The sequence below is a fragment of the Paralichthys olivaceus genome, chromosome 12, assembly GCF_024713975.1.
Source record: "Paralichthys olivaceus isolate ysfri-2021 chromosome 12, ASM2471397v2, whole genome shotgun sequence".
NCBI lineage: Eukaryota > Metazoa > Chordata > Actinopteri > Pleuronectiformes > Paralichthyidae > Paralichthys > Paralichthys olivaceus.
Window position 1 is genome coordinate 72,800 of NC_091104.1, and position 27,067 is coordinate 99,866.

At 46.7% G+C, this 27,067-nt stretch overlaps 48 non-coding genes and 3 pseudogenes across 48 annotated transcripts; all 51 read right to left on the reverse strand.

Annotated features, from left to right (window-relative positions):
- Window positions 1-523: 523 nt before the first annotated feature.
- Window positions 524-715, reverse strand: LOC138413166 (U2 spliceosomal RNA). The gene has a single exon (XR_011245502.1). It is a non-coding gene; the product is annotated as a U2 spliceosomal RNA (small nuclear RNA).
- A 181-nt stretch (window positions 716-896) lies between these two features.
- Window positions 897-1,009, reverse strand: LOC138412716 (U5 spliceosomal RNA). Its single transcript, XR_011245051.1, has one exon. It is a non-coding gene; the product is annotated as a U5 spliceosomal RNA (small nuclear RNA).
- Window positions 1,010-1,620: 611 nt separating this feature from the next.
- LOC138413167 (U2 spliceosomal RNA) lies at window positions 1,621-1,812 on the reverse strand. Its single transcript, XR_011245503.1, has one exon. It is a non-coding gene; the product is annotated as a U2 spliceosomal RNA (small nuclear RNA).
- Window positions 1,813-1,993: 181 nt separating this feature from the next.
- On the reverse strand, window positions 1,994-2,106 carry LOC138412717 (U5 spliceosomal RNA). Its single transcript, XR_011245052.1, has one exon. It is a non-coding gene; the product is annotated as a U5 spliceosomal RNA (small nuclear RNA).
- A 611-nt stretch (window positions 2,107-2,717) lies between these two features.
- LOC138413237 (U2 spliceosomal RNA) lies at window positions 2,718-2,909 on the reverse strand. The gene has a single exon (XR_011245573.1). It is a non-coding gene; the product is annotated as a U2 spliceosomal RNA (small nuclear RNA).
- A 181-nt stretch (window positions 2,910-3,090) lies between these two features.
- On the reverse strand, window positions 3,091-3,203 carry LOC138412718 (U5 spliceosomal RNA). The gene has a single exon (XR_011245053.1). It is a non-coding gene; the product is annotated as a U5 spliceosomal RNA (small nuclear RNA).
- Window positions 3,204-3,814: 611 nt separating this feature from the next.
- Window positions 3,815-4,006, reverse strand: LOC138413239 (U2 spliceosomal RNA). Its single transcript, XR_011245575.1, has one exon. It is a non-coding gene; the product is annotated as a U2 spliceosomal RNA (small nuclear RNA).
- A 181-nt stretch (window positions 4,007-4,187) lies between these two features.
- LOC138412720 (U5 spliceosomal RNA) lies at window positions 4,188-4,300 on the reverse strand. Its single transcript, XR_011245055.1, has one exon. It is a non-coding gene; the product is annotated as a U5 spliceosomal RNA (small nuclear RNA).
- A 611-nt stretch (window positions 4,301-4,911) lies between these two features.
- LOC138412523 (U2 spliceosomal RNA) lies at window positions 4,912-5,103 on the reverse strand. The gene has a single exon (XR_011244873.1). It is a non-coding gene; the product is annotated as a U2 spliceosomal RNA (small nuclear RNA).
- Window positions 5,104-5,284: 181 nt separating this feature from the next.
- On the reverse strand, window positions 5,285-5,397 carry LOC138412721 (U5 spliceosomal RNA). The gene has a single exon (XR_011245056.1). It is a non-coding gene; the product is annotated as a U5 spliceosomal RNA (small nuclear RNA).
- A 611-nt stretch (window positions 5,398-6,008) lies between these two features.
- On the reverse strand, window positions 6,009-6,183 carry LOC138412583 (U2 spliceosomal RNA; annotated as a pseudogene).
- Window positions 6,184-6,257: 74 nt separating this feature from the next.
- Window positions 6,258-6,442, reverse strand: LOC138412562 (U2 spliceosomal RNA). The gene has a single exon (XR_011244912.1). It is a non-coding gene; the product is annotated as a U2 spliceosomal RNA (small nuclear RNA).
- Window positions 6,443-6,623: 181 nt separating this feature from the next.
- LOC138412722 (U5 spliceosomal RNA) lies at window positions 6,624-6,736 on the reverse strand. The gene has a single exon (XR_011245057.1). It is a non-coding gene; the product is annotated as a U5 spliceosomal RNA (small nuclear RNA).
- Window positions 6,737-7,347: 611 nt separating this feature from the next.
- Window positions 7,348-7,539, reverse strand: LOC138413240 (U2 spliceosomal RNA). The gene has a single exon (XR_011245576.1). It is a non-coding gene; the product is annotated as a U2 spliceosomal RNA (small nuclear RNA).
- A 181-nt stretch (window positions 7,540-7,720) lies between these two features.
- On the reverse strand, window positions 7,721-7,833 carry LOC138412723 (U5 spliceosomal RNA). Its single transcript, XR_011245058.1, has one exon. It is a non-coding gene; the product is annotated as a U5 spliceosomal RNA (small nuclear RNA).
- Window positions 7,834-8,444: 611 nt separating this feature from the next.
- Window positions 8,445-8,636, reverse strand: LOC138413241 (U2 spliceosomal RNA). Its single transcript, XR_011245577.1, has one exon. It is a non-coding gene; the product is annotated as a U2 spliceosomal RNA (small nuclear RNA).
- A 181-nt stretch (window positions 8,637-8,817) lies between these two features.
- On the reverse strand, window positions 8,818-8,930 carry LOC138412724 (U5 spliceosomal RNA). Its single transcript, XR_011245059.1, has one exon. It is a non-coding gene; the product is annotated as a U5 spliceosomal RNA (small nuclear RNA).
- Window positions 8,931-9,541: 611 nt separating this feature from the next.
- On the reverse strand, window positions 9,542-9,733 carry LOC138413242 (U2 spliceosomal RNA). Its single transcript, XR_011245578.1, has one exon. It is a non-coding gene; the product is annotated as a U2 spliceosomal RNA (small nuclear RNA).
- Window positions 9,734-9,914: 181 nt separating this feature from the next.
- On the reverse strand, window positions 9,915-10,027 carry LOC138412725 (U5 spliceosomal RNA). Its single transcript, XR_011245060.1, has one exon. It is a non-coding gene; the product is annotated as a U5 spliceosomal RNA (small nuclear RNA).
- Window positions 10,028-10,638: 611 nt separating this feature from the next.
- Window positions 10,639-10,830, reverse strand: LOC138413243 (U2 spliceosomal RNA). The gene has a single exon (XR_011245579.1). It is a non-coding gene; the product is annotated as a U2 spliceosomal RNA (small nuclear RNA).
- Window positions 10,831-11,011: 181 nt separating this feature from the next.
- LOC138412726 (U5 spliceosomal RNA) lies at window positions 11,012-11,124 on the reverse strand. The gene has a single exon (XR_011245061.1). It is a non-coding gene; the product is annotated as a U5 spliceosomal RNA (small nuclear RNA).
- A 611-nt stretch (window positions 11,125-11,735) lies between these two features.
- Window positions 11,736-11,927, reverse strand: LOC138413244 (U2 spliceosomal RNA). The gene has a single exon (XR_011245580.1). It is a non-coding gene; the product is annotated as a U2 spliceosomal RNA (small nuclear RNA).
- Window positions 11,928-12,108: 181 nt separating this feature from the next.
- Window positions 12,109-12,221, reverse strand: LOC138412727 (U5 spliceosomal RNA). Its single transcript, XR_011245062.1, has one exon. It is a non-coding gene; the product is annotated as a U5 spliceosomal RNA (small nuclear RNA).
- A 611-nt stretch (window positions 12,222-12,832) lies between these two features.
- LOC138413168 (U2 spliceosomal RNA) lies at window positions 12,833-13,024 on the reverse strand. The gene has a single exon (XR_011245504.1). It is a non-coding gene; the product is annotated as a U2 spliceosomal RNA (small nuclear RNA).
- A 181-nt stretch (window positions 13,025-13,205) lies between these two features.
- On the reverse strand, window positions 13,206-13,318 carry LOC138412728 (U5 spliceosomal RNA). Its single transcript, XR_011245063.1, has one exon. It is a non-coding gene; the product is annotated as a U5 spliceosomal RNA (small nuclear RNA).
- Window positions 13,319-13,929: 611 nt separating this feature from the next.
- LOC138412578 (U2 spliceosomal RNA) lies at window positions 13,930-14,104 on the reverse strand (annotated as a pseudogene).
- A 74-nt stretch (window positions 14,105-14,178) lies between these two features.
- Window positions 14,179-14,363, reverse strand: LOC138412563 (U2 spliceosomal RNA). Its single transcript, XR_011244913.1, has one exon. It is a non-coding gene; the product is annotated as a U2 spliceosomal RNA (small nuclear RNA).
- A 181-nt stretch (window positions 14,364-14,544) lies between these two features.
- On the reverse strand, window positions 14,545-14,657 carry LOC138412729 (U5 spliceosomal RNA). The gene has a single exon (XR_011245064.1). It is a non-coding gene; the product is annotated as a U5 spliceosomal RNA (small nuclear RNA).
- A 611-nt stretch (window positions 14,658-15,268) lies between these two features.
- LOC138413245 (U2 spliceosomal RNA) lies at window positions 15,269-15,460 on the reverse strand. The gene has a single exon (XR_011245581.1). It is a non-coding gene; the product is annotated as a U2 spliceosomal RNA (small nuclear RNA).
- A 181-nt stretch (window positions 15,461-15,641) lies between these two features.
- LOC138412731 (U5 spliceosomal RNA) lies at window positions 15,642-15,754 on the reverse strand. The gene has a single exon (XR_011245066.1). It is a non-coding gene; the product is annotated as a U5 spliceosomal RNA (small nuclear RNA).
- Window positions 15,755-16,365: 611 nt separating this feature from the next.
- LOC138413182 (U2 spliceosomal RNA) lies at window positions 16,366-16,557 on the reverse strand. Its single transcript, XR_011245518.1, has one exon. It is a non-coding gene; the product is annotated as a U2 spliceosomal RNA (small nuclear RNA).
- A 181-nt stretch (window positions 16,558-16,738) lies between these two features.
- Window positions 16,739-16,851, reverse strand: LOC138412732 (U5 spliceosomal RNA). The gene has a single exon (XR_011245067.1). It is a non-coding gene; the product is annotated as a U5 spliceosomal RNA (small nuclear RNA).
- A 611-nt stretch (window positions 16,852-17,462) lies between these two features.
- LOC138413169 (U2 spliceosomal RNA) lies at window positions 17,463-17,654 on the reverse strand. The gene has a single exon (XR_011245505.1). It is a non-coding gene; the product is annotated as a U2 spliceosomal RNA (small nuclear RNA).
- Window positions 17,655-17,835: 181 nt separating this feature from the next.
- LOC138412733 (U5 spliceosomal RNA) lies at window positions 17,836-17,948 on the reverse strand. Its single transcript, XR_011245068.1, has one exon. It is a non-coding gene; the product is annotated as a U5 spliceosomal RNA (small nuclear RNA).
- Window positions 17,949-18,559: 611 nt separating this feature from the next.
- Window positions 18,560-18,751, reverse strand: LOC138413170 (U2 spliceosomal RNA). Its single transcript, XR_011245506.1, has one exon. It is a non-coding gene; the product is annotated as a U2 spliceosomal RNA (small nuclear RNA).
- A 181-nt stretch (window positions 18,752-18,932) lies between these two features.
- On the reverse strand, window positions 18,933-19,045 carry LOC138412734 (U5 spliceosomal RNA). The gene has a single exon (XR_011245069.1). It is a non-coding gene; the product is annotated as a U5 spliceosomal RNA (small nuclear RNA).
- A 611-nt stretch (window positions 19,046-19,656) lies between these two features.
- On the reverse strand, window positions 19,657-19,848 carry LOC138413246 (U2 spliceosomal RNA). Its single transcript, XR_011245582.1, has one exon. It is a non-coding gene; the product is annotated as a U2 spliceosomal RNA (small nuclear RNA).
- A 181-nt stretch (window positions 19,849-20,029) lies between these two features.
- On the reverse strand, window positions 20,030-20,142 carry LOC138412735 (U5 spliceosomal RNA). Its single transcript, XR_011245070.1, has one exon. It is a non-coding gene; the product is annotated as a U5 spliceosomal RNA (small nuclear RNA).
- Window positions 20,143-20,753: 611 nt separating this feature from the next.
- On the reverse strand, window positions 20,754-20,945 carry LOC138413172 (U2 spliceosomal RNA). Its single transcript, XR_011245508.1, has one exon. It is a non-coding gene; the product is annotated as a U2 spliceosomal RNA (small nuclear RNA).
- A 181-nt stretch (window positions 20,946-21,126) lies between these two features.
- Window positions 21,127-21,239, reverse strand: LOC138412736 (U5 spliceosomal RNA). The gene has a single exon (XR_011245071.1). It is a non-coding gene; the product is annotated as a U5 spliceosomal RNA (small nuclear RNA).
- Window positions 21,240-21,850: 611 nt separating this feature from the next.
- On the reverse strand, window positions 21,851-22,042 carry LOC138413173 (U2 spliceosomal RNA). The gene has a single exon (XR_011245509.1). It is a non-coding gene; the product is annotated as a U2 spliceosomal RNA (small nuclear RNA).
- A 181-nt stretch (window positions 22,043-22,223) lies between these two features.
- Window positions 22,224-22,336, reverse strand: LOC138412737 (U5 spliceosomal RNA). Its single transcript, XR_011245072.1, has one exon. It is a non-coding gene; the product is annotated as a U5 spliceosomal RNA (small nuclear RNA).
- Window positions 22,337-22,947: 611 nt separating this feature from the next.
- LOC138412579 (U2 spliceosomal RNA) lies at window positions 22,948-23,122 on the reverse strand (annotated as a pseudogene).
- A 74-nt stretch (window positions 23,123-23,196) lies between these two features.
- LOC138412565 (U2 spliceosomal RNA) lies at window positions 23,197-23,381 on the reverse strand. The gene has a single exon (XR_011244915.1). It is a non-coding gene; the product is annotated as a U2 spliceosomal RNA (small nuclear RNA).
- Window positions 23,382-23,562: 181 nt separating this feature from the next.
- LOC138412738 (U5 spliceosomal RNA) lies at window positions 23,563-23,675 on the reverse strand. The gene has a single exon (XR_011245073.1). It is a non-coding gene; the product is annotated as a U5 spliceosomal RNA (small nuclear RNA).
- Window positions 23,676-24,286: 611 nt separating this feature from the next.
- LOC138413247 (U2 spliceosomal RNA) lies at window positions 24,287-24,478 on the reverse strand. Its single transcript, XR_011245583.1, has one exon. It is a non-coding gene; the product is annotated as a U2 spliceosomal RNA (small nuclear RNA).
- A 181-nt stretch (window positions 24,479-24,659) lies between these two features.
- Window positions 24,660-24,772, reverse strand: LOC138412739 (U5 spliceosomal RNA). Its single transcript, XR_011245074.1, has one exon. It is a non-coding gene; the product is annotated as a U5 spliceosomal RNA (small nuclear RNA).
- A 611-nt stretch (window positions 24,773-25,383) lies between these two features.
- Window positions 25,384-25,575, reverse strand: LOC138413248 (U2 spliceosomal RNA). Its single transcript, XR_011245584.1, has one exon. It is a non-coding gene; the product is annotated as a U2 spliceosomal RNA (small nuclear RNA).
- Window positions 25,576-25,756: 181 nt separating this feature from the next.
- Window positions 25,757-25,869, reverse strand: LOC138412740 (U5 spliceosomal RNA). The gene has a single exon (XR_011245075.1). It is a non-coding gene; the product is annotated as a U5 spliceosomal RNA (small nuclear RNA).
- A 611-nt stretch (window positions 25,870-26,480) lies between these two features.
- LOC138413250 (U2 spliceosomal RNA) lies at window positions 26,481-26,672 on the reverse strand. The gene has a single exon (XR_011245586.1). It is a non-coding gene; the product is annotated as a U2 spliceosomal RNA (small nuclear RNA).
- Window positions 26,673-26,853: 181 nt separating this feature from the next.
- LOC138412742 (U5 spliceosomal RNA) lies at window positions 26,854-26,966 on the reverse strand. Its single transcript, XR_011245077.1, has one exon. It is a non-coding gene; the product is annotated as a U5 spliceosomal RNA (small nuclear RNA).
- Window positions 26,967-27,067: the final 101 nt, after the last annotated feature.

Genomic DNA, 27,067 nt, shown 5'->3' on the forward strand with positions numbered 1-27,067 from the left:
GTATGCAACATTCCCAACCCTCTGCCAATCAAAAGTAGACACATCTTTATTTCCTCCTGCCCTGGCTAATGTGGTTGGCTTTTGAGCCTGTCTTAGCAATACATCCCTGAACTGCATACATTTGGTCCTAAAGGCTGCCACCAAGCTTCTCACCAAGTCTCCCAGAAGGTCTTGTGTGAAAACAAGTTTTCATGCTTGACAAAGGCTTCCAACTCAATTTGGAATCCAGTTCAAGCTCATTGGGATCCCACTGAGAGCCGTGGATGGTCAGGCACAGACGTGTAGTAGACATCTACTGCAGCCATATCAATCCGTAAGGAATTGGGAACCCCTGATCAGAGTTTCTGGATTGTTCTTCAATCAAGACTCAAGGCAAAAGGAGACTGTGCTTATGACGTTGTATCCCTTACACACTGGCTCTCTCTCTCTCTGCCGGACCATTACCTTCATTTCCTTCACCCGCTGTGAATTGACTTTTGAAACAGGACAATTGTTTGAGTGCTTGGTTTTCTACAAGGTAAGAACAGAGTGCACCGTTCCCAGCGGCACTGCAATGCTAGGTCGATGCGTGGAGTGAAAGGAGCAAGCTCCAAATTTCAGCCCCTCGTGCTAAAAATCAGCTTAATATGTAGTCCTCTTATAGAGGACATATCAGATATTAAACTGATAAGAACAGATACTACACTTGATCTTAGCCAAAAGGCCGAGAAGCGATAACCCCCAAGTGGTGGATGTCCGTGCGGAGCTCTTGGCACAAATCTCACGTGTTGTGGTGCCTCGTACGTACGCACGCATAACAATGGCTGCTGCTTATCGCCTCCGCCCAACCTCTCCTTTGTGGACACATGGTTTCTGAAGTTGGACAGCTCTTTGACTTTTCACAATTTCAAAAGGCTCAGCAATACAGCAAAGCCTGCCAAAAATATATTCAACTCATGGATGTTCCTCTCCACGGAAGTCTTTAGTAAAAGGCGAAAGACTTGTGCGCTTTGAAGAGAAACCAGAGTCAGCATGGCCCTCTGTTCCTGAGCAGCAGAGGAGGCTCTCGGTGACAGTCACCACCTTCACGGTAGGCCTCTCTTTGCTTTCCTATCCCAGTATGCAACATTCCCAACCCTCTGCCAATCAAAAGTAGACACATCTTTATTTCCTCCTGCCCTGGCTAATGTGGTTGGCTTTTGAGCCTGTCTTAGCAATACATCCCTGAACTGCATACATTTGGTCCTAAAGGCTGCCACCAAGCTTCTCACCAAGTCTCCCAGAAGGTCTTGTGTGAAAACAAGTTTTCATGCTTGACAAAGGCTTCCAACTCAATTTGGAATCCAGTTCAAGCTCATTGGGATCCCACTGAGAGCCGTGGATGGTCAGGCACAGACGTGTAGTAGACATCTACTGCAGCCATATCAATCCGTAAGGAATTGGGAACCCCTGATCAGAGTTTCTGGATTGTTCTTCAATCAAGACTCAAGGCAAAAGGAGACTGTGCTTATGACGTTGTATCCCTTACACACTGGCTCTCTCTCTCTCTGCCGGACCATTACCTTCATTTCCTTCACCCGCTGTGAATTGACTTTTGAAACAGGACAATTGTTTGAGTGCTTGGTTTTCTACAAGGTAAGAACAGAGTGCACCGTTCCCAGCGGCACTGCAATGCTAGGTCGATGCGTGGAGTGAAAGGAGCAAGCTCCAAATTTCAGCCCCTCGTGCTAAAAATCAGCTTAATATGTAGTCCTCTTATAGAGGACATATCAGATATTAAACTGATAAGAACAGATACTACACTTGATCTTAGCCAAAAGGCCGAGAAGCGATAACCCCCAAGTGGTGGATGTCCGTGCGGAGCTCTTGGCACAAATCTCACGTGTTGTGGTGCCTCGTACGTACGCACGCATAACAATGGCTGCTGCTTATCGCCTCCGCCCAACCTCTCCTTTGTGGACACATGGTTTCTGAAGTTGGACAGCTCTTTGACTTTTCACAATTTCAAAAGGCTCAGCAATACAGCAAAGCCTGCCAAAAATATATTCAACTCATGGATGTTCCTCTCCACGGAAGTCTTTAGTAAAAGGCGAAAGACTTGTGCGCTTTGAAGAGAAACCAGAGTCAGCATGGCCCTCTGTTCCTGAGCAGCAGAGGAGGCTCTCGGTGACAGTCACCACCTTCACGGTAGGCCTCTCTTTGCTTTCCTATCCCAGTATGCAACATTCCCAACCCTCTGCCAATGAAAAGTAGACACATCTTTATTTCCTCCTGCCCTGGCTAATGTGGTTGGCTTTTGAGCCTGTCTTAGCAATACATCCCTGAACTGCATACATTTGGTCCTAAAGGCTGCCACCAAGCTTCTCACCAAGTCTCCCAGAAGGTCTTGTGTGAAAACAAGTTTTCATGCTTGACAAAGGCTTCCAACTCAATTTGGAATCCAGTTCAAGCTCATTGGGATCCCACTGAGAGCCGTGGATGGTCAGGCACAGACGTGTAGTAGACATCTACTGCAGCCATATCAATCCGTAAGGAATTGGGAACCCCTGATCAGAGTTTCTGGATTGTTCTTCAATCAAGACTCAAGGCAAAAGGAGACTGTGCTTATGACGTTGTATCCCTTACACACTGGCTCTCTCTCTCTCTGCCGGACCATTACCTTCATTTCCTTCACCCGCTGTGAATTGACTTTTGAAACAGGACAGTTGTTTGAGTGCTTGGTTTTCTACAAGGTAAGAACAGAGTGCACCGTTCCCAGCGGCACTGCAATGCTAGGTCGATGCGTGGAGTGAAAGGAGCAAGCTCCAAATTTCAGCCCCTCGTGCTAAAAATCGGCTTAATATGTAGTCCTCTTATAGAGGACATATCAGATATTAAACTGATAAGAACAGATACTACACTTGATCTTAGCCAAAAGGCCGAGAAGCGATAACCCCCAAGTGGTGGATGTCCGTGCGGAGCTCTTGGCACAAATCTCACGTGTTGTGGTGCCTCGTACGTACGCACGCATAACAATGGCTGCTGCTTATCGCCTCCGCCCAACCTCTCCTTTGTGGACACATGGTTTCTGAAGTTGGACAGCTCTTTGACTTTTCACAATTTCAAAAGGCTCAGCAATACAGCAAAGCCTGCCAAAAATATATTCAACTCATGGATGTTCCTCTCCACGGAAGTCTTTAGTAAAAGGCGAAAGACTTGTGCGCTTTGAAGAGAAACCAGAGTCAGCATGGCCCTCTGTTCCTGAGCAGCAGACGAGGCTCTCGGTGACAGTCACCACCTTCACGGTAGGCCTCTCTTTGCTTTCCTATCCCAGTATGCAACATTCCCAACCCTCTGCCAATCAAAAGTAGACACATCTTTATTTCCTCCTGCCCTGGCTAATGTGGTTGGCTTTTGAGCCTGTCTTAGCAATACATCCCTGAACTGCATACATTTGGTCCTAAAGGCTGCCACCAAGCTTCTCACCAAGTCTCCCAGAAGGTCTTGTGTGAAAACAAGTTTTCATGCTTGACAAAGGCTTCCAACTCAATTTGGAATCCAGTTCAAGCTCATTGGGATCCCACTGAGAGCCGTGGATGGTCAGGCACAGACGTGCAGTAGACATCTACTGCAGCCATATCAATCCGTAAGGAATTGGGAACCCCTGATCAGAGTTTCTGGATTGTTCTTCAATCAAGACACAAGGCAAAAGGAGACTGTGCTTATGACGTTGTATCCCTTACACACTGGCTCTCTCTCTCTCTGCCGGACCATTACCTTCATTTCCTTCACCCGCTGTGAATTGACTTTTGAAACAGGACAATTGTTTGAGTGCTTGGTTTTCTACAAGGTAAGAACAGAGTGCACCGTTCCCAGCGGCACTGCAATGCTAGGTCGATGCGTGGAGTGAAAGGAGCAAGCTCCAAATTTCAGCCCCTCGTGCTAAAAATCGGCTTAATATGTAGTCCTCTTATAGAGGACATATCAGATATTAAACTGATAAGAACAGATACTACACTTGATCTTAGCCAAAAGGCCGAGAAGCGATAACCCCCAAGTGGTGGATGTCCGTGCGGAGCCCTTGGCACAAATCTCACGTGTTGTGGTGCCTCGTACGTACGCACGCATAACAATGGCTGCTGCTTATCGCCTCCGCCCAACCTCTCCTTTGTGGACAAATGGTTTCTGAAGTTGGACAGCTCTTTGACTTTTCACAATTTCAAAAGGCTCAGCAATACAGCAAAGCCTGCCAAAAATATATTCAACTCATGGATGTTCCTCTCCACGGAAGTCTTTAGTAAAAGGCGAAAGACTTGTGCGCTTTGAAGAGAAACCAGAGTCAGCATGGCCCTCTGTTCCTGAGCAGCAGAGGAGGCTCTCGGTGACAGTCACCACCTTCACGGTAGGCCTCTCTTTGCTTTCCTATCCCAGTATGCAACATTCCCAACCCTCTGCCAATCAAAAGTAGACACATCTTTATTTCCTCCTGCCCTGGCTAATGTGGTTGGCCTTTGAGCCTGTCTTAGCAATACATCCCTGAACTGCATACATTTGGTCCTAAAGGCTGCCACCAAGCTTCTCACCAAGTCTCCCAGAAGGTCTTGTGTGAAAACAAGTTTTCATGCTTGACAAAGGCTTCCAACTCAATTTGGAATCCAGTTCAAGCTCATTGGGATCCCACTGAGAGCCGTGGATGGTCAGGCACAGACGTGTAGTAGACATCTACTGCAGCCATATCAATCCGTAAGGAATTGGGAACCCCTGATCAGAGTTTCTGGATTGTTCTTCAATCAAGACTCAAGGCAAAAGGAGACTGTGCTTATGACGTTGTATCCCTTACACACTGGCTCTCTCTCTCTCTGCCGGACCATTACCTTCATTTCCTTCACCCGCTGTGAATTGACTTTTGAAACAGGACAGTTGTTTGAGTGCTTGGTTTTCTACAAGGTAAGAACAGAGTGCACCATTCCCAGCGGCACTGCAATGCTAGGTCGATGCGTGGAGTGAAAGGAGCAAGCTCCAAATTTCAGCCCCTCGTGCTAAAAATCGGCTTAATATGTAGTCCTCTTATAGAGGACATATCAGATATTAAACTGATAAGAACAGATACTACACTTGATCTTAGCCAAAAGGCCGAGAAGCGATAACCCCCAAGTGGTGGATGTCCGTGCGGAGCTCTTGGCACAAATCTCACGTGTTGTGGTGCCTCGCACGTACGCACGCATAACAATGGCTGCTGCTTATCGCCTCCGCCCAACCTCTCCTTTGTGGACACATGGTTTCTGAAGTTGGACAGCTCTTTGACTTTTCACAATTTCAAAAGGCTCAGCAATACAGCAAAGCCTGCCAAAAATATATTCAACTCATGGATGTTCCTCTCCACGGAAGTCTTTAGTAAAAGGCGAAAGACTTGTGCGCTTTGAAGAGAAACCAGAGTCAGCATGGCCCTCTGTTCCTGAGCAGCAGACGAGGCTCTCGGTGACAGTCACCACCTTCACGGTAGGCCTCTCTTTGCTTTCCTATCCCAGTATGCAACATTCCCAACCCTCTGCCAATCAAAAGTAGACACATCTTTATTTCCTCCTGCCCTGGCTAATGTGGTTGGCTTTTGAGCCTGTCTTAGCAATACATCCCTGAACTGCATACATTTGGTCCTAAAGGCTGCCACCAAGCTTCTCACCAAGTCTCCCAGAAGGTCTTGTGTGAAAACAAGTTTTCATGCTTGACAAAGGCTTCCAACTCAATTTGGAATCCAGTTCAAGCTCATTGGGATCCCACTGAGAGCCGTGGATGGTCAGGCACAGACGTGTAGTAGACATCTACTGCAGCCATATCAATCCGTAAGGAATTGGGAACCCCTGATCAGAGTTTCTGGATTGTTCTTCAATCAAGACTCAAGGCAAAAGGAGACTGTGCTTATGACGTTGTATCCCTTACACACTGGCTCTCTCTCTCTCTGCCGGACCATTACCTTCATTTCCTTCACCCGCTGTGAATTGACTTTTGAAACAGGACAATTGTTTGAGTGCTTGGTTTTCTACAAGGTAAGAACAGAGTGCACCGTTCCCAGCGGCACTGCAATGCTAGGTCGATGCGTGGAGTGAAAGGAGCAAGCTCCAAATTTCAGCCCCTTGTGCTAAAAATCGGCTTAATATGTAGTCCTCTTATAGAGGACATATCAGATATTAAACTGAGAAGAACAGATTTTTTCTTTCGAAAAGATTTATTGTTACAGATCACATCATTTTCTCATAACATTTTTATATATCAACAGTAAGACGTTTTAAAATTATTTGACTTATTGATACATTTTAGGAGTACAATGCTAGGTCGATGCGTGGAGTGAAAGGAGCAAGCTCCAAATTTCAGCCCCTCGTGCTAAAAATCGGCTTAATATGTAGTCCTCTTATAGAGGACATATCAGATATTAAACTGATAAGAACAGATACTACACTTGATCTTAGCCAAAAGGCCGAGAAGCGATAACCCCCAAGTGGTGGATGTCCGTGCGGAGCCCTTGGCACAAATCTCACGTGTTGTGGTGCCTCGTACGTACGCACGCATAACAATGGCTGCTGCTTATCGCCTCCGCCCAACCTCTCCTTTGTGGACACATGGTTTCTGAAGTTGGACAGCTCTTTGACTTTTCACAATTTCAAAAGGCTCAGCAATACAGCAAAGCCTGCCAAAAATATATTCAACTCATGGATGTTCCTCTCCACGGAAGTCTTTAGTAAAAGGCGAAAGACTTGTGCGCTTTGAAGAGAAACCAGAGTCAGCATGGCCCTCTGTTCCTGAGCAGCAGAGGAGGCTCTCGGTGACAGTCACCACCTTCACGGTAGGCCTCTCTTTGCTTTCCTATCCCAGTATGCAACATTCCCAACCCTCTGCCAATCAAAAGTAGACACATCTTTATTTCCTCCTGCCCTGGCTAATGTGGTTGGCTTTTGAGCCTGTCTTAGCAATACATCCCTGAACTGCATACATTTGGTCCTAAAGGCTGCCACCAAGCTTCTCACCAAGTCTCCCAGAAGGTCTTGTGTGAAAACAAGTTTTCATGCTTGACAAAGGCTTCCAACTCAATTTGGAATCCAGTTCAAGCTCATTGGGATCCCACTGAGAGCCGTGGATGGTCAGGCACAGACGTGTAGTAGACATCTACTGCAGCCATATCAATCCGTAAGGAATTGGGAACCCCTGATCAGAGTTTCTGGATTGTTCTTCAATCAAGACTCAAGGCAAAAGGAGACTGTGCTTATGACGTTGTATCCCTTACACACTGGCTCTCTCTCTCTCTGCCGGACCATTACCTTCATTTCCTTCACCCGCTGTGAATTGACTTTTGAAACAGGACAATTGTTTGAGTGCTTGGTTTTCTACAAGGTAAGAACAGAGTGCACCGTTCCCAGCGGCACTGCAATGCTAGGTCGATGCGTGGAGTGAAAGGAGCAAGCTCCAAATTTCAGCCCCTCGTGCTAAAAATCGGCTTAATATGTAGTCCTCTTATAGAGGACATATCAGATATTAAACTGATAAGAACAGATACTACACTTGATCTTAGCCAAAAGGCCGAGAAGCGATAACCCCCAAGTGGTGGATGTCCGTGCGGAGCTCTTGGCACAAATCTCACGTGTTGTGGTGCCTCGTACGTACGCACGCATAACAATGGCTGCTGCTTATCGCCTCCGCCCAACCTCTCCTTTGTGGACACATGGTTTCTGAAGTTGGACAGCTCTTTGACTTTTCACAATTTCAAAAGGCTCAGCAATACAGCAAAGCCTGCCAAAAATATATTCAACTCATGGATGTTCCTCTCCACGGAAGTCTTTAGTAAAAGGCGAAAGACTTGTGCGCTTTGAAGAGAAACCAGAGTCAGCATGGCCCTCTGTTCCTGAGCAGCAGAGGAGGCTCTCGGTGACAGTCACCACCTTCACGGTAGGCCTCTCTTTGCTTTCCTATCCCAGTATGCAACATTCCCAACCCTCTGCCAATCAAAAGTAGACACATCTTTATTTCCTCCTGCCCTGGCTAATGTGGTTGGCTTTTGAGCCTGTCTTAGCAATACATCCCTGAACTGCATACATTTGGTCCTAAAGGCTGCCACCAAGCTTCTCACCAAGTCTCCCAGAAGGTCTTGTGTGAAAACAAGTTTTCATGCTTGACAAAGGCTTCCAACTCAATTTGGAATCCAGTTCAAGCTCATTGGGATCCCACTGAGAGCCGTGGATGGTCAGGCACAGACGTGTAGTAGACATCTACTGCAGCCATATCAATCCGTAAGGAATTGGGAACCCCTGATCAGAGTTTCTGGATTGTTCTTCAATCAAGACTCAAGGCAAAAGGAGACTGTGCTTATGACGTTGTATCCCTTACACACTGGCTCTCTCTCTCTCTGCCGGACCATTACCTTCATTTCCTTCACCCGCTGTGAATTGACTTTTGAAACAGGACAATTGTTTGAGTGCTTGGTTTTCTACAAGGTAAGAACAGAGTGCACCGTTCCCAGCGGCACTGCAATGCTAGGTCGATGCGTGGAGTGAAAGGAGCAAGCTCCAAATTTCAGCCCCTCGTGCTAAAAATCGGCTTAATATGTAGTCCTCTTATAGAGGACATATCAGATATTAAACTGATAAGAACAGATACTACACTTGATCTTAGCCAAAAGGCCGAGAAGCGATAACCCCCAAGTGGTGGATGTCCGTGCGGAGCTCTTGGCACAAATCTCACGTGTTGTGGTGCCTCGTACGTACGCACGCATAACAATGGCTGCTGCTTATCGCCTCCGCCCAACCTCTCCTTTGTGGACACATGGTTTCTGAAGTTGGACAGCTCTTTGACTTTTCACAATTTCAAAAGGCTCAGCAATACAGCAAAGCCTGCCAAAAATATATTCAACTCATGGATGTTCCTCTCCACGGAAGTCTTTAGTAAAAGGCGAAAGACTTGTGCGCTTTGAAGAGAAACCAGAGTCAGCATGGCCCTCTGTTCCTGAGCAGCAGAGGAGGCTCTCGGTGACAGTCACCACCTTCACGGTAGGCCTCTCTTTGCTTTCCTATCCCAGTATGCAACATTCCCAACCCTCTGCCAATCAAAAGTAGACACATCTTTATTTCCTCCTGCCCTGGCTAATGTGGTTGGCTTTTGAGCCTGTCTTAGCAATACATCCCTGAACTGCATACATTTGGTCCTAAAGGCTGCCACCAAGCTTCTCACCAAGTCTCCCAGAAGGTCTTGTGTGAAAACAAGTTTTCATGCTTGACAAAGGCTTCCAACTCAATTTGGAATCCAGTTCAAGCTCATTGGGATCCCACTGAGAGCCGTGGATGGTCAGGCACAGACGTGTAGTAGACATCTACTGCAGCCATATCAATCCGTAAGGAATTGGGAACCCCTGATCAGAGTTTCTGGATTGTTCTTCAATCAAGACTCAAGGCAAAAGGAGACTGTGCTTATGACGTTGTATCCCTTACACACTGGCTCTCTCTCTCTCTGCCGGACCATTACCTTCATTTCCTTCACCCGCTGTGAATTGACTTTTGAAACAGGACAATTGTTTGAGTGCTTGGTTTTCTACAAGGTAAGAACAGAGTGCACCGTTCCCAGCGGCACTGCAATGCTAGGTCGATGCGTGGAGTGAAAGGAGCAAGCTCCAAATTTCAGCCCCTCGTGCTAAAAATCGGCTTAATATGTAGTCCTCTTATAGAGGACATATCAGATATTAAACTGATAAGAACAGATACTACACTTGATCTTAGCCAAAAGGCCGAGAAGCGATAACCCCCAAGTGGTGGATGTCCGTGCGGAGCTCTTGGCACAAATCTCACGTGTTGTGGTGCCTCGTACGTACGCACGCATAACAATGGCTGCTGCTTATCGCCTCCGCCCAACCTCTCCTTTGTGGACACATGGTTTCTGAAGTTGGACAGCTCTTTGACTTTTCACAATTTCAAAAGGCTCAGCAATACAGCAAAGCCTGCCAAAAATATATTCAACTCATGGATGTTCCTCTCCACGGAAGTCTTTAGTAAAAGGCGAAAGACTTGTGCGCTTTGAAGAGAAACCAGAGTCAGCATGGCCCTCTGTTCCTGAGCAGCAGAGGAGGCTCTCGGTGACAGTCACCACCTTCACGGTAGGCCTCTCTTTGCTTTCCTATCCCAGTATGCAACATTCCCAACCCTCTGCCAATCAAAAGTAGACACATCTTTATTTCCTCCTGCCCTGGCTAATGTGGTTGGCTTTTGAGCCTGTCTTAGCAATACATCCCTGAACTGCATACATTTGGTCCTAAAGGCTGCCACCAAGCTTCTCACCAAGTCTCCCAGAAGGTCTTGTGTGAAAACAAGTTTTCATGCTTGACAAAGGCTTCCAACTCAATTTGGAATCCAGTTCAAGCTCATTGGGATCCCACTGAGAGCCGTGGATGGTCAGGCACAGACGTGTAGTAGACATCTACTGCAGCCATATCAATCCGTAAGGAATTGGGAACCCCTGATCAGAGTTTCTGGATTGTTCTTCAATCAAGACTCAAGGCAAAAGGAGACTGTGCTTATGACGTTGTATCCCTTACACACTGGCTCTCTCTCTCTCTGCCGGACCATTACCTTCATTTCCTTCACCCGCTGTGAATTGACTTTTGAAACAGGACAATTGTTTGAGTGCTTGGTTTTCTACAAGGTAAGAACAGAGTGCACCGTTCCCAGCGGCACTGCAATGCTAGGTCGATGCGTGGAGTGAAAGGAGCAAGCTCCAAATTTCAGCCCCTCGTGCTAAAAATCGGCTTAATATGTAGTCCTCTTATAGAGGACATATCAGATATTAAACTGATAAGAACAGATACTACACTTGATCTTAGCCAAAAGGCCGAGAAGCGATAACCCCCAAGTGGTGGATGTCCGTGCGGAGCTCTTGGCACAAATCTCACGTGTTGTGGTGCCTCGCACGTACGCACGCATAACAATGGCTGCTGCTTATCGCCTCCGCCCAACCTCTCCTTTGTGGACACATGGTTTCTGAAGTTGGACAGCTCTTTGACTTTTCACAATTTCAAAAGGCTCAGCAATACAGCAAAGCCTGCCAAAAATATATTCAACTCATGGATGTTCCTCTCCACGGAAGTCTTTAGTAAAAGGCGAAAGACTTGTGCGCTTTGAAGAGAAACCAGAGTCAGCATGGCCCTCTGTTCCTGAGCAGCAGAGGAGGCTCTCGGTGACAGTCACCACCTTCACGGTAGGCCTCTCTTTGCTTTCCTATCCCAGTATGCAACATTCCCAACCCTCTGCCAATCAAAAGTAGACACATCTTTATTTCCTCCTGCCCTGGCTAATGTGGTTGGCTTTTGAGCCTGTCTTAGCAATACATCCCTGAACTGCATACATTTGGTCCTAAAGGCTGCCACCAAGCTTCTCACCAAGTCTCCCAGAAGGTCTTGTGTGAAAACAAGTTTTCATGCTTGACAAAGGCTTCCAACTCAATTTGGAATCCAGTTCAAGCTCATTGGGATCCCACTGAGAGCCGTGGATGGTCAGGCACAGACGTGTAGTAGACATCTACTGCAGCCATATCAATCCGTAAGGAATTGGGAACCCCTGATCAGAGTTTCTGGATTGTTCTTCAATCAAGACTCAAGGCAAAAGGAGACTGTGCTTATGACGTTGTATCCCTTACACACTGGCTCTCTCTCTCTCTGCCGGACCATTACCTTCATTTCCTTCACCCGCTGTGAATTGACTTTTGAAACAGGACAATTGTTTGAGTGCTTGGTTTTCTACAAGGTAAGAACAGAGTGCACCGTTCCCAGCGGCACTGCAATGCTAGGTCGATGCGTGGAGTGAAAGGAGCAAGCTCCAAATTTCAGCCCCTCGTGCTAAAAATCGGCTTAATATGTAGTCCTCTTATAGAGGACATATCAGATATTAAACTGATAAGAACAGATACTACACTTGATCTTAGCCAAAAGGCCGAGAAGCGATAACCCCCAAGTGGTGGATGTCCGTGCGGAGCTCTTGGCACAAATCTCACGTGTTGTGGTGCCTCGTACGTACGCACGCATAACAATGGCTGCTGCTTATCGCCTCCGCCCAACCTCTCCTTTGTGGACACATGGTTTCTGAAGTTGGACAGCTCTTTGACTTTTCACAATTTCAAAAGGCTCAGCAATACAGCAAAGCCTGCCAAAAATATATTCAACTCATGGATGTTCCTCTCCACGGAAGTCTTTAGTAAAAGGCGAAAGACTTGTGCGCTTTGAAGAGAAACCAGAGTCAGCATGGCCCTCTGTTCCTGAGCAGCAGAGGAGGCTCTCGGTGACAGTCACCACCTTCACGGTAGGCCTCTCTTTGCTTTCCTATCCCAGTATGCAACATTCCCAACCCTCTGCCAATGAAAAGTAGACACATCTTTATTTCCTCCTGCCCTGGCTAATGTGGTTGGCTTTTGAGCCTGTCTTAGCAATACATCCCTGAACTGCATACATTTGGTCCTAAAGGCTGCCACCAAGCTTCTCACCAAGTCTCCCAGAAGGTCTTGTGTGAAAACAAGTTTTCATGCTTGACAAAGGCTTCCAACTCAATTTGGAATCCAGTTCAAGCTCATTGGGATCCCACTGAGAGCCGTGGATGGTCAGGCACAGACGTGTAGTAGACATCTACTGCAGCCATATCAATCCGTAAGGAATTGGGAACCCCTGATCAGAGTTTCTGGATTGTTCTTCAATCAAGACTCAAGGCAAAAGGAGACTGTGCTTATGACGTTGTATCCCTTACACACTGGCTCTCTCTCTCTCTGCCGGACCATTACCTTCATTTCCTTCACCCGCTGTGAATTGACTTTTGAAACAGGACAATTGTTTGAGTGCTTGGTTTTCTACAAGGTAAGAACAGAGTGCACCGTTCCCAGCGGCACTGCAATGCTAGGTCGATGCGTGGAGTGAAAGGAGCAAGCTCCAAATTTCAGCCCCTCGTGCTAAAAATCAGCTTAATATGTAGTCCTCTTATAGAGGACATATCAGATATTAAACTGATAAGAACAGATACTACACTTGATCTTAGCCAAAAGGCCGAGAAGCGATAACCCCCAAGTGGTGGATGTCCGTGCGGAGCTCTTGGCACAAATCTCACGTGTTGTGGTGCCTCGTACGTACGCACGCATAACAATGGCTGCTGCTTATCGCCTCCGCCCAACCTCTCCTTTGTGGACACATGGTTTCTGAAGTTGGACAGCTCTTTGACTTTTCACAATTTCAAAAGGCTCAGCAATACAGCAAAGCCTGCCAAAAATATATTCAACTCATGGATGTTCCTCTCCACGGAAGTCTTTAGTAAAAGGCGAAAGACTTGTGCGCTTTGAAGAGAAACCAGAGTCAGCATGGCCCTCTGTTCCTGAGCAGCAGAGGAGGCTCTCGGTGACAGTCACCACCTTCACGGTAGGCCTCTCTTTGCTTTCCTATCCCAGTATGCAACATTCCCAACCCTCTGCCAATCAAAAGTAGACACATCTTTATTTCCTCCTGCCCTGGCTAATGTGGTTGGCTTTTGAGCCTGTCTTAGCAATACATCCCTGAACTGCATACATTTGGTCCTAAAGGCTGCCACCAAGCTTCTCACCAAGTCTCCCAGAAGGTCTTGTGTGAAAACAAGTTTTCATGCTTGACAAAGGCTTCCAACTCAATTTGGAATCCAGTTCAAGCTCATTGGGATCCCACTGAGAGCCGTGGATGGTCAGGCACAGACGTGTAGTAGACATCTACTGCAGCCATATCAATCCGTAAGGAATTGGGAACCCCTGATCAGAGTTTCTGGATTGTTCTTCAATCAAGACTCAAGGCAAAAGGAGACTGTGCTTATGACGTTGTATCCCTTACACACTGGCTCTCTCTCTCTCTGCCGGACCATTACCTTCATTTCCTTCACCCGCTGTGAATTGACTTTTGAAACAGGACAATTGTTTGAGTGCTTGGTTTTCTACAAGGTAAGAACAGAGTGCACCGTTCCCAGCGGCACTGCAATGCTAGGTCGATGCGTGGAGTGAAAGGAGCAAGCTCCAAATTTCAGCCCCTTGTGCTAAAAATCGGCTTAATATGTAGTCCTCTTATAGAGGACATATCAGATATTAAACTGATAAGAACAGATTTTTTCTTTCGAAAAGATTTATTGTTACAGATCACATCATTTTCTCATAACATTTTTATATATCAACAGTAAGACGTTTTAAAATTATTTGACTTATTGATACATTTTAGGAGTACAATGCTAGGTCGATGCGTGGAGTGAAAGGAGCAAGCTCCAAATTTCAGCCCCTCGTGCTAAAAATCGGCTTAATATGTAGTCCTCTTATAGAGGACATATCAGATATTAAACTGATAAGAACAGATACTACACTTGATCTTAGCCAAAAGGCCGAGAAGCGATAACCCCCAAGTGGTGGATGTCCGTGCGGAGCCCTTGGCACAAATCTCACGTGTTGTGGTGCCTCGTACGTACGCACGCATAACAATGGCTGCTGCTTATCGCCTCCGCCCAACCTCTCCTTTGTGGACACATGGTTTCTGAAGTTGGACAGCTCTTTGACTTTTCACAATTTCAAAAGGCTCAGCAATACAGCAAAGCCTGCCAAAAATATATTCAACTCATGGATGTTCCTCTCCACGGAAGTCTTTAGTAAAAGGCGAAAGACTTGTGCGCTTTGAAGAGAAACCAGAGTCAGCATGGCCCTCTGTTCCTGAGCAGCAGAGGAGGCTCTCGGTGACAGTCACCACCTTCACGATAGGCCTCTCTTTGCTTTCCTATCCCAGTATGCAACATTCCCAACCCTCTGCCAATCAAAAGTAGACACATCTTTATTTCCTCCTGCCCTGGCTAATGTGGTTGGCTTTTGAGCCTGTCTTAGCAATACATCCCTGAACTGCATACATTTGGTCCTAAAGGCTGCCACCAAGCTTCTCACCAAGTCTCCCAGAAGGTCTTGTGTGAAAACAAGTTTTCATGCTTGACAAAGGCTTCCAACTCAATTTGGAATCCAGTTCAAGCTCATTGGGATCCCACTGAGAGCCGTGGATGGTCAGGCACAGACGTGTAGTAGACATCTACTGCAGCCATATCAATCCGTAAGGAATTGGGAACCCCTGATCAGAGTTTCTGGATTGTTCTTCAATCAAGACTCAAGGCAAAAGGAGACTGTGCTTATGACGTTGTATCCCTTACACACTGGCTCTCTCTCTCTCTGCCGGACCATTACCTTCATTTCCTTCACCCGCTGTGAATTGACTTTTGAAACAGGACAATTGTTTGAGTGCTTGGTTTTCTACAAGGTAAGAACAGAGTGCACCGTTCCCAGCGGCACTGCAATGCTAGGTCGATGCGTGGAGTGAAAGGAGCAAGCTCCAAATTTCAGCCCCTCGTGCTAAAAATCGGCTTAATATGTAGTCCTCTTATAGAGGACATATCAGATATTAAACTGATAAGAACAGATACTACACTTGATCTTAGCCAAAAGGCCGAGAAGCGATAACCCCCAAGTGGTGGATGTCCGTGCGGAGCTCTTGGCACAAATCTCACGTGTTGTGGTGCCTCGCACGTACGCACGCATAACAATGGCTGCTGCTTATCGCCTCCGCCCAACCTCTCCTTTGTGGACACATGGTTTCTGAAGTTGGACAGCTCTTTGACTTTTCACAATTTCAAAAGGCTCAGCAATACAGCAAAGCCTGCCAAAAATATATTCAACTCATGGATGTTCCTCTCCACGGAAGTCTTTAGTAAAAGGCGAAAGACTTGTGCGCTTTGAAGAGAAACCAGAGTCAGCATGGCCCTCTGTTCCTGAGCAGCAGAGGAGGCTCTCGGTGACAGTCACCACCTTCACGGTAGGCCTCTCTTTGCTTTCCTATCCCAGTATGCAACATTCCCAACCCTCTGCCAATCAAAAGTAGACACATCTTTATTTCCTCCTGCCCTGGCTAATGTGGTTGGCTTTTGAGCCTGTCTTAGCAATACATCCCTGAACTGCATACATTTGGTCCTAAAGGCTGCCACCAAGCTTCTCACCAAGTCTCCCAGAAGGTCTTGTGTGAAAACAAGTTTTCATGCTTGACAAAGGCTTCCAACTCAATTTGGAATCCAGTTCAAGCTCATTGGGATCCCACTGAGAGCCGTGGATGGTCAGGCACAGACGTGTAGTAGACATCTACTGCAGCCATATCAATCCGTAAGGAATTGGGAACCCCTGATCAGAGTTTCTGGATTGTTCTTCAATCAAGACTCAAGGCAAAAGGAGACTGTGCTTATGACGTTGTATCCCTTACACACTGGCTCTCTCTCTCTCTGCCGGACCATTACCTTCATTTCCTTCACCCGCTGTGAATTGACTTTTGAAACAGGACAATTGTTTGAGTGCTTGGTTTTCTACAAGGTAAGAACAGAGTGCACCGTTCCCAGCGGCACTGCAATGCTAGGTCGATGCGTGGAGTGAAAGGAGCAAGCTCCAAATTTCAGCCCCTCGTACTAAAAATCGGCTTAATATGTAGTCCTCTTATAGAGGACATATCAGATATTAAACTGATAAGAACAGATACTACACTTGATCTTAGCCAAAAGGCCGAGAAGCGATAACCCCCAAGTGGTGGATGTCCGTGCGGAGCTCTTGGCACAAATCTCACGTGTTGTGGTGCCTCGTACGTACGCACGCATAACAATGGCTGCTGCTTATCGCCTCCGCCCAACCTCTCCTTTGTGGACACATGGTTTCTGAAGTTGGACAGCTCTTTGACTTTTCACAATTTCAAAAGGCTCAGCAATACAGCAAAGCCTGCCAAAAATATATTCAACTCATGGATGTTCCTCTCCACGGAAGTCTTTAGTAAAAGGCGAAAGACTTGTGCGCTTTGAAGAGAAACCAGAGTCAGCATGGCCCTCTGTTCCTGAGCAGCAGAGGAGGCTCTCGGTGACAGTCACCACCTTCACGGTAGGCCTCTCTTTGCTTTCCTATCCCAGTATGCAACATTCCCAACCCTCTGCCAATCAAAAGTAGACACATCTTTATTTCCTCCTGCCCTGGCTAATGTGGTTGGCTTTTGAGCCTGTCTTAGCAATACATCCCTGAACTGCATACATTTGGTCCTAAAGGCTGCCACCAAGCTTCTCACCAAGTCTCCCAGAAGGTCTTGTGTGAAAACAAGTTTTCATGCTTGACAAAGGCTTCCAACTCAATTTGGAATCCAGTTCAAGCTCATTGGGATCCCACTGAGAGCCGTGGATGGTCAGGCACAGACGTGTAGTAGACATCTACTGCAGCCATATCAATCCGTAAGGAATTGGGAACCCCTGATCAGAGTTTCTGGATTGTTCTTCAATCAAGACTCAAGGCAAAAGGAGACTGTGCTTATGACGTTGTATCCCTTACACACTGGCTCTCTCTCTCTCTGCCGGACCATTACCTTCATTTCCTTCACCCGCTGTGAATTGACTTTTGAAACAGGACAATTGTTTGAGTGCTTGGTTTTCTACAAGGTAAGAACAGAGTGCACCGTTCCCAGCGGCACTGCAATGCTAGGTCGATGCGTGGAGTGAAAGGAGCAAGCTCCAAATTTCAGCCCCTCGTGCTAAAAATCAGCTTAATATGTAGTCCTCTTATAGAGGACATATCAGATATTAAACTGATAAGAACAGATACTACACTTGATCTTAGCCAAAAGGCCGAGAAGCGATAACCCCCAAGTGGTGGATGTCCGTGCGGAGCTCTTGGCACAAATCTCACGTGTTGTGGTGCCTCGTACGTACGCACGCATAACAATGGCTGCTGCTTATCGCCTCCGCCCAACCTCTCCTTTGTGGACACATGGTTTCTGAAGTTGGACAGCTCTTTGACTTTTCACAATTTCAAAAGGCTCAGCAATACAGCAAAGCCTGCCAAAAATATATTCAACTCATGGATGTTCCTCTCCACGGAAGTCTTTAGTAAAAGGCGAAAGACTTGTGCGCTTTGAAGAGAAACCAGAGTCAGCATGGCCCTCTGTTCCTGAGCAGCAGAGGAGGCTCTCGGTGACAGTCACCACCTTCACGGTAGGCCTCTCTTTGCTTTCCTATCCCAGTATGCAACATTCCCAACCCTCTGCCAATCAAAAGTAGACACATCTTTATTTCCTCCTGCCCTGGCTAATGTGGTTGGCTTTTGAGCCTGTCTTAGCAATACATCCCTGAACTGCATACATTTGGTCCTAAAGGCTGCCACCAAGCTTCTCACCAAGTCTCCCAGAAGGTCTTGTGTGAAAACAAGTTTTCATGCTTGACAAAGGCTTCCAACTCAATTTGGAATCCAGTTCAAGCTCATTGGGATCCCACTGAGAGCCGTGGATGGTCAGGCACAGACGTGTAGTAGACATCTACTGCAGCCATATCAATCCGTAAGGAATTGGGAACCCCTGATCAGAGTTTCTGGATTGTTCTTCAATCAAGACTCAAGGCAAAAGGAGACTGTGCTTATGACGTTGTATCCCTTACACACTGGCTCTCTCTCTCTCTGCCGGACCATTACCTTCATTTCCTTCACCCGCTGTGAATTGACTTTTGAAACAGGACAATTGTTTGAGTGCTTGGTTTTCTACAAGGTAAGAACAGAGTGCACCGTTCCCAGCGGCACTGCAATGCTAGGTCGATGCGTGGAGTGAAAGGAGCAAGCTCCAAATTTCAGCCCCTCGTGCTAAAAATCAGCTTAATATGTAGTCCTCTTATAGAGGACATATCAGATATTAAACTGATAAGAACAGATACTACACTTGATCTTAGCCAAAAGGCCGAGAAGCGATAACCCCCAAGTGGTGGATGTCCGTGCGGAGCTCTTGGCACAAATCTCACGTGTTGTGGTGCCTCGTACGTACGCACGCATAACAATGGCTGCTGCTTATCGCCTCCGCCCAACCTCTCCTTTGTGGACACATGGTTTCTGAAGTTGGACAGCTCTTTGACTTTTCACAATTTCAAAAGGCTCAGCAATACAGCAAAGCCTGCCAAAAATATATTCAACTCATGGATGTTCCTCTCCACGGAAGTCTTTAGTAAAAGGCGAAAGACTTGTGCGCTTTGAAGAGAAACCAGAGTCAGCATGGCCCTCTGTTCCTGAGCAGCAGAGGAGGCTCTCGGTGACAGTCACCACCTTCACGGTAGGCCTCTCTTTGCTTTCCTATCCCAGTATGCAACATTCCCAACCCTCTGCCAATGAAAAGTAGACACATCTTTATTTCCTCCTGCCCTGGCTAATGTGGTTGGCTTTTGAGCCTGTCTTAGCAATACATCCCTGAACTGCATACATTTGGTCCTAAAGGCTGCCACCAAGCTTCTCACCAAGTCTCCCAGAAGGTCTTGTGTGAAAACAAGTTTTCATGCTTGACAAAGGCTTCCAACTCAATTTGGAATCCAGTTCAAGCTCATTGGGATCCCACTGAGAGCCGTGGATGGTCAGGCACAGACGTGTAGTAGACATCTACTGCAGCCATATCAATCCGTAAGGAATTGGGAACCCCTGATCAGAGTTTCTGGATTGTTCTTCAATCAAGACTCAAGGCAAAAGGAGACTGTGCTTATGACGTTGTATCCCTTACACACTGGCTCTCTCTCTCTCTGCCGGACCATTACCTTCATTTCCTTCACCCGCTGTGAATTGACTTTTGAAACAGGACAATTGTTTGAGTGCTTGGTTTTCTACAAGGTAAGAACAGAGTGCACCGTTCCCAGCGGCACTGCAATGCTAGGTCGATGCGTGGAGTGAAAGGAGCAAGCTCCAAATTTCAGCCCCTCGTGCTAAAAATCGGCTTAATATGTAGTCCTCTTATAGAGGACATATCAGATATTAAACTGATAAGAACAGATACTACACTTGATCTTAGCCAAAAGGCCGAGAAGCGATAACCCCCAAGTGGTGGATGTCCGTGCGGAGCTCTTGGCACAAATCTCACGTGTTGTGGTGCCTCGCACGTACGCACGCATAACAATGGCTGCTGCTTATCGCCTCCGCCCAACCTCTCCTTTGTGGACACATGGTTTCTGAAGTTGGACAGCTCTTTGACTTTTCACAATTTCAAAAGGCTCAGCAATACAGCAAAGCCTGCCAAAAATATATTCAACTCATGGATGTTCCTCTCCACGGAAGTCTTTAGTAAAAGGCGAAAGACTTGTGCGCTTTGAAGAGAAACCAGAGTCAGCATGGCCCTCTGTTCCTGAGCAGCAGAGGAGGCTCTCGGTGACAGTCACCACCTTCACGGTAGGCCTCTCTTTGCTTTCCTATCCCAGTATGCAACATTCCCAACCCTCTGCCAATCAAAAGTAGACACATCTTTATTTCCTCCTGCCCTGGCTAATGTGGTTGGCTTTTGAGCCTGTCTTAGCAATACATCCCTGAACTGCATACATTTGGTCCTAAAGGCTGCCACCAAGCTTCTCACCAAGTCTCCCAGAAGGTCTTGTGTGAAAACAAGTTTTCATGCTTGACAAAGGCTTCCAACTCAATTTGGAATCCAGTTCAAGCTCATTGGGATCCCACTGAGAGCCGTGGATGGTCAGGCACAGACGTGTAGTAGACATCTACTGCAGCCATATCAATCCGTAAGGAATTGGGAACCCCTGATCAGAGTTTCTGGATTGTTCTTCAATCAAGACTCAAGGCAAAAGGAGACTGTGCTTATGACGTTGTATCCCTTACACACTGGCTCTCTCTCTCTCTGCCGGACCATTACCTTCATTTCCTTCACCCGCTGTGAATTGACTTTTGAAACAGGACAATTGTTTGAGTGCTTGGTTTTCTACAAGGTAAGAACAGAGTGCACCGTTCCCAGCGGCACTGCAATGCTAGGTCGATGCGTGGAGTGAAAGGAGCAAGCTCCAAATTTCAGCCCCTCGTGCTAAAAATCAGCTTAATATGTAGTCCTCTTATAGAGGACATATCAGATATTAAACTGATAAGAACAGATACTACACTTGATCTTAGCCAAAAGGCCGAGAAGCGATAACCCCCAAGTGGTGGATGTCCGTGCGGAGCTCTTGGCACAAATCTCACGTGTTGTGGTGCCTCGTACGTACGCACGCATAACAATGGCTGCTGCTTATCGCCTCCGCCCAACCTCTCCTTTGTGGACACATGGTTTCTGAAGTTGGACAGCTCTTTGACTTTTCACAATTTCAAAAGGCTCAGCAATACAGCAAAGCCTGCCAAAAATATATTCAACTCATGGATGTTCCTCTCCACGGAAGTCTTTAGTAAAAGGCGAAAGACTTGTGCGCTTTGAAGAGAAACCAGAGTCAGCATGGCCCTCTGTTCCTGAGCAGCAGAGGAGGCTCTCGGTGACAGTCACCACCTTCACGGTAGGCCTCTCTTTGCTTTCCTATCCCAGTATGCAACATTCCCAACCCTCTGCCAATCAAAAGTAGACACATCTTTATTTCCTCCTGCCCTGGCTAATGTGGTTGGCTTTTGAGCCTGTCTTAGCAATACATCCCTGAACTGCATACATTTGGTCCTAAAGGCTGCCACCAAGCTTCTCACCAAGTCTCCCAGAAGGTCTTGTGTGAAAACAAGTTTTCATGCTTGACAAAGGCTTCCAACTCAATTTGGAATCCAGTTCAAGCTCATTGGGATCCCACTGAGAGCCGTGGATGGTCAGGCACAGACGTGTAGTAGACATCTACTGCAGCCATATCAATCCGTAAGGAATTGGGAACCCCTGATCAGAGTTTCTGGATTGTTCTTCAATCAAGACTCAAGGCAAAAGGAGACTGTGCTTATGACGTTGTATCCCTTACACACTGGCTCTCTCTCTCTCTGCCGGACCATTACCTTCATTTCCTTCACCCGCTGTGAATTGACTTTTGAAACAGGACAATTGTTTGAGTGCTTGGTTTTCTACAAGGTAAGAACAGAGTGCACCGTTCCCAGCGGCACTGCAATGCTAGGTCGATGCGTGGAGTGAAAGGAGCAAGCTCCAAATTTCAGCCCCTCGTGCTAAAAATCAGCTTAATATGTAGTCCTCTTATAGAGGACATATCAGATATTAAACTGATAAGAACAGATACTACACTTGATCTTAGCCAAAAGGCCGAGAAGCGATAACCCCCAAGTGGTGGATGTCCGTGCGGAGCTCTTGGCACAAATCTCACGTGTTGTGGTGCCTCGTACGTACGCACGCATAACAATGGCTGCTGCTTATCGCCTCCGCCCAACCTCTCCTTTGTGGACACATGGTTTCTGAAGTTGGACAGCTCTTTGACTTTTCACAATTTCAAAAGGCTCAGCAATACAGCAAAGCCTGCCAAAAATATATTCAACTCATGGATGTTCCTCTCCACGGAAGTCTTTAGTAAAAGGCGAAAGACTTGTGCGCTTTGAAGAGAAACCAGAGTCAGCATGGCCCTCTGTTCCTGAGCAGCAGAGGAGGCTCTCGGTGACAGTCACCACCTTCACGGTAGGCCTCTCTTTGCTTTCCTATCCCAGTATGCAACATTCCCAACCCTCTGCCAATCAAAAGTAGACACATCTTTATTTCCTCCTGCCCTGGCTAATGTGGTTGGCTTTTGAGCCTGTCTTAGCAATACATCCCTGAACTGCATACATTTGGTCCTAAAGGCTGCCACCAAGCTTCTCACCAAGTCTCCCAGAAGGTCTTGTGTGAAAACAAGTTTTCATGCTTGACAAAGGCTTCCAACTCAATTTGGAATCCAGTTCAAGCTCATTGGGATCCCACTGAGAGCCGTGGATGGTCAGGCACAGACGTGTAGTAGACATCTACTGCAGCCATATCAATCCGTAAGGAATTGGGAACCCCTGATCAGAGTTTCTGGATTGTTCTTCAATCAAGACTCAAGGCAAAAGGAGACTGTGCTTATGACGTTGTATCCCTTACACACTGGCTCTCTCTCTCTCTGCCGGACCATTACCTTCATTTCCTTCACCCGCTGTGAATTGACTTTTGAAACAGGACAATTGTTTGAGTGCTTGGTTTTCTACAAGGTAAGAACAGAGTGCACCGTTCCCAGCGGCACTGCAATGCTAGGTCGATGCGTGGAGTGAAAGGAGCAAGCTCCAAATTTCAGCCCCTTGTGCTAAAAATCGGCTTAATATGTAGTCCTCTTATAGAGGACATATCAGATATTAAACTGATAAGAACAGATTTTTTCTTTCGAAAAGATTTATTGTTACAGATCACATCATTTTCTCATAACATTTTTATATATCAACAGTAAGACGTTTTAAAATTATTTGACTTATTGATACATTTTAGGAGTACAATGCTAGGTCGATGCGTGGAGTGAAAGGAGCAAGCTCCAAATTTCAGCCCCTCGTGCTAAAAATCGGCTTAATATGTAGTCCTCTTATAGAGGACATATCAGATATTAAACTGATAAGAACAGATACTACACTTGATCTTAGCCAAAAGGCCGAGAAGCGATAACCCCCAAGTGGTGGATGTCCGTGCGGAGCCCTTGGCACAAATCTCACGTGTTGTGGTGCCTCGTACGTACGCACGCATAACAATGGCTGCTGCTTATCGCCTCCGCCCAACCTCTCCTTTGTGGACACATGGTTTCTGAAGTTGGACAGCTCTTTGACTTTTCACAATTTCAAAAGGCTCAGCAATACAGCAAAGCCTGCCAAAAATATATTCAACTCATGGATGTTCCTCTCCACGGAAGTCTTTAGTAAAAGGCGAAAGACTTGTGCGCTTTGAAGAGAAACCAGAGTCAGCATGGCCCTCTGTTCCTGAGCAGCAGAGGAGGCTCTCGGTGACAGTCACCACCTTCACGGTAGGCCTCTCTTTGCTTTCCTATCCCAGTATGCAACATTCCCAACCCTCTGCCAATCAAAAGTAGACACATCTTTATTTCCTCCTGCCCTGGCTAATGTGGTTGGCTTTTGAGCCTGTCTTAGCAATACATCCCTGAACTGCATACATTTGGTCCTAAAGGCTGCCACCAAGCTTCTCACCAAGTCTCCCAGAAGGTCTTGTGTGAAAACAAGTTTTCATGCTTGACAAAGGCTTCCAACTCAATTTGGAATCCAGTTCAAGCTCATTGGGATCCCACTGAGAGCCGTGGATGGTCAGGCACAGACGTGTAGTAGACATCTACTGCAGCCATATCAATCCGTAAGGAATTGGGAACCCCTGATCAGAGTTTCTGGATTGTTCTTCAATCAAGACTCAAGGCAAAAGGAGACTGTGCTTATGACGTTGTATCCCTTACACACTGGCTCTCTCTCTCTCTGCCGGACCATTACCTTCATTTCCTTCACCCGCTGTGAATTGACTTTTGAAACAGGACAATTGTTTGAGTGCTTGGTTTTCTACAAGGTAAGAACAGAGTGCACCGTTCCCAGCGGCACTGCAATGCTAGGTCGATGCGTGGAGTGAAAGGAGCAAGCTCCAAATTTCAGCCCCTCGTGCTAAAAATCGGCTTAATATGTAGTCCTCTTATAGAGGACATATCAGATATTAAACTGATAAGAACAGATACTACACTTGATCTTAGCCAAAAGGCCGAGAAGCGATAACCCCCAAGTGGTGGATGTCCGTGCGGAGCTCTTGGCACAAATCTCACATGTTGTGGTGCCTCGTACGTACGCACGCATAACAATGGCTGCTGCTTATCGCCTCCGCCCAACCTCTCCTTTGTGGACACATGGTTTCTGAAGTTGGACAGCTCTTTGACTTTTCACAATTTCAAAAGGCTCAGCAATACAGCAAAGCCTGCCAAAAATATATTCAACTCATGGATGTTCCTCTCCACGGAAGTCTTTAGTAAAAGGCGAAAGACTTGTGCGCTTTGAAGAGAAACCAGAGTCAGCATGGCCCTCTGTTCCTGAGCAGCAGAGGAGGCTCTCGGTGACAGTCACCACCTTCACGGTAGGCCTCTCTTTGCTTTCCTATCCCAGTATGCAACATTCCCAACCCTCTGCCAATCAAAAGTAGACACATCTTTATTTCCTCCTGCCCTGGCTAATGTGGTTGGCTTTTGAGCCTGTCTTAGCAATACATCCCTGAACTGCATACATTTGGTCCTAAAGGCTGCCACCAAGCTTCTCACCAAGTCTCCCAGAAGGTCTTGTGTGAAAACAAGTTTTCATGCTTGACAAAGGCTTCCAACTCAATTTGGAATCCAGTTCAAGCTCATTGGGATCCCACTGAGAGCCGTGGATGGTCAGGCACAGACGTGTAGTAGACATCTACTGCAGCCATATCAATCCGTAAGGAATTGGGAACCCCTGATCAGAGTTTCTGGATTGTTCTTCAATCAAGACTCAAGGCAAAAGGAGACTGTGCTTATGACGTTGTATCCCTTACACACTGGCTCTCTCTCTCTCTGCCGGACCATTACCTTCATTTCCTTCACCCGCTGTGAATTGACTTTTGAAACAGGACAATTGTTTGAGTGCTTGGTTTTCTACAAGGTAAGAACAGAGTGCACCGTTCCCAGCGGCACTGCAATGCTAGGTCGATGCGTGGAGTGAAAGGAGCAAGCTCCAAATTTCAGCCCCTCGTGCTAAAAATCGGCTTAATATGTAGTCCTCTTATAGAGGACATATCAGATATTAAACTGATAAGAACAGATACTACACTTGATCTTAGCCAAAAGGCCGAGAAGCGATAACCCCCAAGTGGTGGATGTCCGTGCGGAGCTCTTGGCACAAATCTCACGTGTTGTGGTGCCTCGTACGTACGCACGCATAACAATGGCTGCTGCTTATCGCCTCCGCCCAACCTCTCCTTTGTGGACACATGGTTTCTGAAGTTGGACAGCTCTTTGACTTTTCACAATTTCAAAAGGCTCAGCAATACAGCAAAGCCTGCCAAAAATATATTCAACTCATGGATGTTCCTCTCCACGGAAGTCTTTAGTAAAAGGCGAAAGACTTGTGCGCTTTGAAGAGAAACCAGAGTCAGCATGGCCCTCTGTTCCTGAGCAGCAGAGGAGGCTCTCGGTGACAGTCACCACCTTCACGGTAGGCCTCTCTTTGCTTTCCTATCCCAGTATGCAACATTCCCAACCCTCTGCCAATCAAAAGTAGACACATCTTTATTTCCTCCTGCCCTGGCTAATGTGGTTGGCTTTTGAGCCTGTCTTAGCAATACATCCCTGAACTGCATACATTTGGTCCTAAAGGCTGCCACCAAGCTTCTCACCAAGTCTCCCAGAAGGTCTTGTGTGAAAACAAGTTTTCATGCTTGACAAAGGCTTCCAACTCAATTTGGAATCCAGTTCAAGCTCATTGGGATCCCACTGAGAGCCGTGGATGGTCAGGCACAGACGTGTAGTAGACATCTACTGCAGCCATATCAATCCGTAAGGAATTGGGAACCCCTGATCAGAGTTTCTGGATTGTTCTTCAATCAAGACTCAAGGCAAAAGGAGACTGTGCTTATGACGTTGTATCCCTTACACACTGGCTCTCTCTCTCTCTGCCGGACCATTACCTTCATTTCCTTCACCCGCTGTGAATTGACTTTTGAAACTGGACAATTGTTTGAGTGCTTGGTTTTCTACAAGGTAAGAACAGAGTGCACCGTTCCCAGCGGCACTGCAATGCTAGGTCGATGCGTGGAGTGAAAGGAGCAAGCTCCAAATTTCAGCCCCTCGTGCTAAAAATCGGCTTAATATGTAGTCCTCTTATAGAGGACATATCAGATATTAAACTGATAAGAACAGATACTACACTTGATCTTAGCCAAAAGGCCGAGAAGCGATAACCCCCAAGTGGTGGATGTCCGTGCGGAGCTCTTGGCACAAATCTCACGTGTTGTGGTGCCTCGCACGTACGCACGCATAACAATGGCTGCTGCTTATCGCCTCCGCCCAACCTCTCCTTTGTGGACACATGGTTTCTGAAGTTGGACAGCTCTTTGACTTTTCACAATTTCAAAAGGCTCAGCAATACAGCAAAGCCTGCCAAAAATATATTCAACTCATGGATGTTCCTCTCCACGGAAGTCTTTAGTAAAAGGCGAAAGACTTGTGCGCTTTGAAGAGAAACCAGAGTCAGCATGGCCCTCTGTTCCTGAGCAGCAGAGGAGGCTCTCGGTGACAGTCACCACCTTCACGGTAGGCCTCTCTTTGCTTTCCTATCCCAGTATGCAACATTC